Consider the following 7,122-nt stretch of genomic DNA (forward strand, 5'->3'; position numbering starts at 1 on the left):
GTGGGATGGATACCTTATATTTTATCAGCCTTGCCTAACAGGTATCATTTGTTCCACTTAGCAGATGGGAAAACTGAGGCTCAGAACGTGGAAGGGACTTGCCTGAAGCTGGCCAGCTTGTTGTCAACCTCAGGTCTGGCTATATTCTCACCCTGTGCCCTTGCACTGCTCTAAAAGTCATGGAAACATCCATCCCTGGAAGGAGGGACGAGGGGCTGGTCTGGATGTGAGCCAGAAAGGAAGGGAGGAAAGAACACAGCAGGTGCCCTCCTCACCACCTCCAAACCATCCGATGCCAGGCCTCAGGCTGCTTTCATAACAAAACCTCCTTCCTGCTGCAGTGGCAGAAACTGTGTCCCCCGCTGTCGGGAGAAACCGCAGAGAGCCATGCTAGGTTGTGCCAGAAGGATGAAACAGTGAGGGGGAATGAGAGGAGGAAGGATGTTCTGAAAACTCGGCAAGATGGCCTTCATAAAATATGAAAAATAGGCCCAATAAATCCAGTCTGTGGCTGTGACAATAAAAACTCGGGTCTGGGAAGGTTCTCTGAGGGGATCTCAAAATTTCACTTCACCCTCCTCGGTGGAAAATAATTATGCCAATATCTTCCTAAGGAAATCAGAATGTCTTCTTAACGCAGGAAAAATAACAAGCTAGTCATCAGGTGATGAGGTAACAACCAGACTCTGTCTTGACGAAGCCTGAGCCCACCTCTGGGCTTGCCTGTAGAAGGCATGAGTCCTTCAGACCATGGAGACCCACTTGCTATGACAATGACAACGTCCTACAACCTCCCTGCCCTCAAGGGAGCAGCCCCCTAAAGGGGCATGTTTAAGCAAGTTCATGTACACAGAAGGTCTAGAAGGTAGGAAGCACCAGCAGCCTCGTGGTTCATTCAGAAAATGTTTACTGAGCATCTACTGTAGATCAGGCAATGAAGAAAATGAATCACATAATCCTGGTGGCTTATTCCAGGAGCTTTGAGAAGAGGTGATGGCTAGAGGGGAAGTGGGATCAAGAGAGTTTTTTGTTTGTTTGTTTGTTTTTTTACCTCTTTAAGATGGTAGAAATGACAGCACACGTGTATGCTGACAGAAATGATACAGCAGAAAGAGAAACATGAGCATGAGGCAGGAGAGAGACTTCACACAAAAGTGCTGAGAACAGGGGCACAAAACCCAGACTACAAAAATTAACACAGGCACTGAGTAATGGCTTAGAGGAGTCAGAGGTTGTCTGGGACATCTTGTAACTGGCCTATGACCCTGGAGGAGACCTTTCTGAATTATGATGGCTCTAAAGGAATGGCAGGGGGGAGAGACGCTGTGGGTCCAGGTGGAGGTTATGGACCCCCCTCAGAGACCATGGGTGGGCATGAGGCAGATGCTGCAAGATGGAACACTGGTGTTGTTGCTGCGGGAATGTTCCTTGACTCCAGTGAGTCAGCAGCTACCTTCTGGCACAGGTAACAGACTGCCAAAGAGGCAAAACCTACAAGTGACAAGAAGTGACAACTCTCCCTTTGCTGCTTCTTTGGCCAAAAGCAGATCCTCTGATCAATTACAATTTTATCTCCTACAAGACAGAGGAAGAACATATCGCTTCCTCAGATTTGAAGGTTACCAATGGGAAATCAGAGACCCCAGGGAGAAACAGCTCAGAATTCACCGCATGTATAATAACAATGGCAGGAAGTCAATCACTAGACAAACACCAACTAAAGCCAACCCTGCACCAGCCACCTATGTAGGTGCTGGACATACTGAGGCGAGTGTGGCATTCACAACATTCCAGGGCACAGACTGCACAACTCAGAGAAAAGGCAGAGAGATATGATGGCTGGGTTCTAAGGAAGAACAGCAGGGGGGTAGAGCTAAAGACGGAAAAGTCAGAGTCTAACTCGTAACCATTCCAGTGGTGAGTGGGGGAAAGTCGTCTGAGAGACACCGATTACAGAGGACCAGATGGGCTAAGTAAACAAGGAGGAAAGGGGCTCATGGGGCTGCATCCTCCAGGTTCTGGGGTTCCTACCCTGCCCCTGGCTCCACCTTTTACCGCAGCATCTCCCTGGCCTCCTTGTTCCTGACCTGTGCCATGCAGATGGCAGTAGGATCTACATTAGCGCAGGGGGCAATCCGCCTTAGCCACCGTTCTTTATAAGGACCTAGAGAAACACTACTATCCGAGGAAGAACAGACTGCAGAGGCGATCTGCAGACTGAAGGAAGAATTCTTGAACAGTTAAAAGTATCCTGCACTGGAACTAAGTCCTTTGTAAAAAGTGAGCTTTTCCTCCCAGGAAGGATTTGTGCAAGACACAGACTTACCAACTGTCTAAGAAATTTTAGAGGGGATTCATGCAGTGGGAAGGAGGGTGTGGCAGGTGAATGGCAAGTTCTTTTTTAACGAGTCTGTTTCTCTGAAACGTTTTTCATTGCGTAGATTTAATCTATGTTCAGAGCAAGAAGACAGGAACATGAGGGCAGAGAAAACACAAAGAAGACAAAGTCAGCAGAAACATTTGAAGACAAACTGTCCCAAGTCATTAAGCACTGAAAGAATAATTGAATAGACTATATTAAAAAATATATTTTTTAAATATTTAAATATTTTAATGTATATTTTAAATATTTATATATTTATATATATATATATATTTTCCCCCCCTTTTGAGAGGGAGAGAGAGAACTCTCTCAAGTAGACCCCCACTGACTGCACAGCCTGACTGGAGGCTGGACCTCACAACCGGGATCATGACCTGAGCTAAAATCAAAGGTCAGATGTTAACCAACGGAGCCACCCAGGTGCCCCAAGAAAGTGGCAAGAATACTTCTGATACTCAGTTTAAGTCTTCCAAGAAACAGTGAAGAAGAAGAAAGTATGGATGAAGAGGCCTGGATGAAAGAGAGGAAGGAAGAGGGAGCTGGACATCTTGTCAACCATGGCCACAGAGACCCAGCGGGGCCTTGTCAGTGGACCACCTTTCTTCCCACACTGTTCTAGTGGTTCTGGATCTGTACCGTAGTTGGTGTCTCACATTCTTTATGACCCAGAAATTCTAGTACCTTTTACACAGCGTCTTTCCATATACGGACTGTGTAGAATCCTTCAAGCAGCGTACAGGCTCTGAAGATGCCTTGTGAGTTTATGGGCTGACCATGGAAATCACATGGAGGAGCCACGTCTTGGGTTAAGGAATGATTACAGGGGCAAGAAAGGCGCTGCTGACACCAGGAGGTCAGAGGTAGCCTCCAATGCGCTCAAGAGATGGGGCGTTGACACTGGTGCACAGGCTGACGGTGTTACGTTTGCATGCAGAGTATCAGATCATTTTTGAGATCATGTCATTCCAGATTCTTTAGAAAATGTTTATCCACAACTGCGATTTAGAAATGGGAATCATTAAATCCTGCAGTCAGGACTTTGCACGCCTGCAATGGGAGGCTGCTGGCTCTGAACTGAGAGATATCACTAGGAACCACGGGATGCGATGCCTACATCTCCAAAATGAACATTTTGATTCATGTAACTTCCCCCTCCATTAGCACGGAGGGAATCTAACTCTTCTGTGATATTCTTTTTTCTTTATTGATTTCTAGAGAGAGAGCACTGGATTTTTCTCTTTTGTTTAATAACTTTAAAGATAGATGGAGGCTTTTAAATGCTCACCTGTTTTGCTACTGAGGCTCTCTTGATTTCTCCAATTGTTGTTTCTGGAGCACAAGGAGGTTAGAGCTTTCTTGTGGATACAAGTATGTCTGGAAAAATATTTCTATAAATGAAGCCAAAATATATATGTAAAGGCAAAATGACTCCTTTTGTGAAGCTACAACTGACCATTAAATTGAAATTTATCTTAGGGTGAAAGAGGAGAAAAGAAAGTATATACAAAAAGCTATTGTCTGTCTCAGAAGAAAGTATCTCAGTAATCCATTTCCAGTTTTTGGACAAAGAACTACTCAATATTCAACTTCTCATTTTTCAATGTCAGCTTTTTCAAATATTTTGATAAATACTATAAAGTGACCTACTTCCCCTGACACCTATGAAAAGTAACATGTCATTCCAAAATCCATTTCCACTTGCAGGGCAAAAGACAACACTTCCATAATCATCCTTCTCTGACAGATGGGAAAGCTCTTCAGCTAAACCCCCTCCCTCCCCCCAAAAAAGTTATTCTAGAAAGCATCTATTAAATGTTGCCTTGTAGCTGGACAATTTACTATAATCCTTGGGTCCAACTCTCTAGCTAGAACTGGAATGTTATGGTATACTGGGAATATTAGAAAATATAGCCTTACATGGGGGTAATGCCTCCTTGGTGGCTCAGTCGGTTAAACATCTGACTCTTGATTTGGGCTTAGGTCATGATCTCAGGGTTGGGAGATTGAGCCCAGAGTTGGGCTCTGTGCTGAGCATGGAGCCTGCTTCAGATTCTCTCTCTCCCTCTGCCCTACTCTCCTGGCTCATGTTCTCTCTCTCTCTCTTAAAACAAACAAACAAACAAACAAAACAGCCTTGTAGGAAACCAGGTAGCAAAAAGATACAAGGATTATGGTGCTTTTTAAGAAGTAGGGTTATCTGAATAAGATGTTGGTCTGAGTCCCTTACAATACTGAGGAAGACAGCAAGACCTCTGACTGCAGGGCAGACTCTGGACTCAAGTTGGTGTATGTTTCAATCCTGCTTCTGTACAGTCTGGTCCTGTGACTTTGGGTGAGTAAATTCCCTCCATGTGCTTCTGCTTTTCTGTCATAGAGATGACAAGAGCACCTTCCTCCCAGTGTGGACATGAAGGATATGGTGGGCACTCAGGATGGCAGCACGAGGCATGGCACTCAGAAGCTACTGCCTTCAAGCTTTACAGGAAAAGTGTTATTATTGACTGAAAGTATTTTTTTTTTAAGATTTATTTGAGAGAGAGAGAAAGGGTGCATGCAGGCATGTGAGTGAGGGAAGAAGGAGAAAATCTCAAATAGACTCCCCGCTGAGCACGGTGCCCAACAAGGGGCTCAATCCCATCGCCCTGAGATCATAATCTGAGCCAAACCAAGAGCCGGATGGATAGCCGACTGAGCCACCCAGGCGTCCCTTTAATTTGAAGTATTAAAAAAAGTACTTGGTAGTGTTGGAAAATCATTTCCCTGGTCAAACCATCATTTTTAAAATGTGGAAATTCTAGATGTCCTTGTTAAAAAAAAAGTGCATGAAAATGGAAACTGTATTTATAAAAAATCTTTCTGGGATTTTGAGAGGCATTAAATCTGCTTAGAAATTAGGGGATAATTGACATCTTTACTAAACTGAATTTTTCAGTTTATTAATATGATATGTCTCTCCTTTTATTTATATCATCCCAGGTTTCATTGTCAGAGTTCTACAGTTTTCAGAATATAAGGCCTATATGTACTTTGTTAGCTTTACCCTTAAGTATTTTGGTTTTTTAGCCATTTTAGATAATAGTGGATTTTTAATTTTCTTTTTTTTTTTTTTAAAGATTTTATTTATTTATTTGACAGAGATCACAAGTAGGCGGAGAGGCAGGCAGAGAGAGAGGAGGAAGCAGGCTCCCCGCTGAGCAGAGAGCCCGATGTGGGGCTTGATCCCAGGACCCTGGGATCATGACCTGAGCCGAAGGCAGAGGCTTTAACCCACTGAGCCACCCAGGCGCCCTGATTTTTAATTTTCTATGCACTCATTATTGCATTCGTTTCTAGTATACAGAAATGTAATTAACTTCTATATGTTGATCTTATACCCTGCAACCTTGCTGAATCTGTTTTTTAGATTTTTTAATTTTAATTTTTGATATTTTCAGAGTAGACAATTATATCAGACAATATAGACAACAAAGAAGAAGCAGGTAGAAGCAAAGTAGTTTAAATGCAACTTTGTGCAAGATGGGAAGCGTACCAAGCAAAACCTTGTATCAGTTACATGCAAACACACACAAGATTCTTTTAAAACTTACATGGAAAGACAAAGGAACTATAGGAGGTAAAACAATTTTGAAAAAGAATGTAGTGAGAGGAATCACTCTCCTTATTTTTAGGATTTATCAAATAACAAAATAATAAAGTCTGTGTGATACTGCAGAGGGCAGACATACAGATCAATGGAACGGAACGAGAACCCAAATATAGTGCAAGTATCCCTCACACACAAGTACGGTCAGCTGATTTTTTTTTTTTTTTAAGATTTTTTTATTTGTTTGACAGACAGAGATCACAAGTAGGCAGGGAGGCAGGCAGAGAGAGAGGGGGAAGCAGGCTCCCCGCTGTGCAGAGAGCCCGATGCGGGGCTCCATCCCAGGACCCCGGGATCATGACCTGAGCCGAAGGCAGAGGCTTTAACCCACTGAGCCACCCAGGCGCCCCCGGTCAGCTGATTTTGACAAAGATTCCACAGTGACTCAATGAAGGAAGGATGGTCTTTTCAACAAATGATGCTGAAGCAACCGGACAACTACAGGCCAAAATACGAATCTGGACCCAAACTTCCTATCTTATGCAGAAATTCAGAAAGGATCATAGATTTACTTGGAAGACATAAAGCTAGAGAATTTTAAGGACATAATAGAGGTGAAAATCTTTGGGATTCTGGGGTTTGGTGAAAGGTTCTTAGATAGGACAACACAAGTATGATCCAAAAAAGAAAAAAATGGATAACTTGGACTTACCAAAATTAAAAAATTTCTGCTCTGTGAAAGACCCGGTTACAGGGATTAAAAGATAAGCTACAGACTCAAAATACTTGCAAAATATGTATCTGACAAAGGACTCCTATCTAGAACATATAAATAACTCGAAACTCAACTTTAAAAAAAAACCAGACAGTTCAACTGGAAAATGTGCAAAAGATATGAAGAAGCATTTCAACAAAGAGGGCATATGAAGGGCAGACAAACATGTGAAAAAGATGTTCCACATCCCTGACCACTAAGATGACAGAGTTCCCTCTACACACCTGTTACAGCCACTAAGATAAAAACGTGGTATCACCAAGATCATGCTGGTTAAGTCTGCAGAGAAACTGGATCACCGTATGCAACGAGTGAGAGAATATTACGTGGTAGAGACGCTCTGGAAAACAGTTGACAGTTTTTTGTTTTTTTTTTTTAGCT

At 43.0% G+C, this 7,122-nt stretch overlaps 1 protein-coding gene across 3 annotated transcripts in view; it reads right to left on the bottom strand.

Moving 5' to 3' along the window:
• LOC111155421 (family with sequence similarity 110 member B) overlaps positions 1–7,122 on the bottom strand; it is a 150,462-nt gene that overhangs the window by 14,869 nt on the left and 128,471 nt on the right. The window contains exon 1 of one of the 3 annotated variants that reach the window (XM_022515568.1): positions 3,669–3,717. The exons of the other annotated variants lie outside the window; for them this stretch is intronic. The gene's annotated coding sequence lies outside the window, so the exon portion shown is untranslated. Of the gene's footprint in view, positions 1–3,668; positions 3,718–7,122 lie in introns of those variants that run through there. 3 annotated transcript variants of the gene reach the window in all.

This window comes from Enhydra lutris, unplaced genomic scaffold (assembly GCF_002288905.1).
Source record: "Enhydra lutris kenyoni isolate GAN:26980312 unplaced genomic scaffold, ASM228890v2 scaffoldscaffold41, whole genome shotgun sequence".
Lineage (NCBI taxonomy): Eukaryota > Metazoa > Chordata > Mammalia > Carnivora > Mustelidae > Enhydra > Enhydra lutris.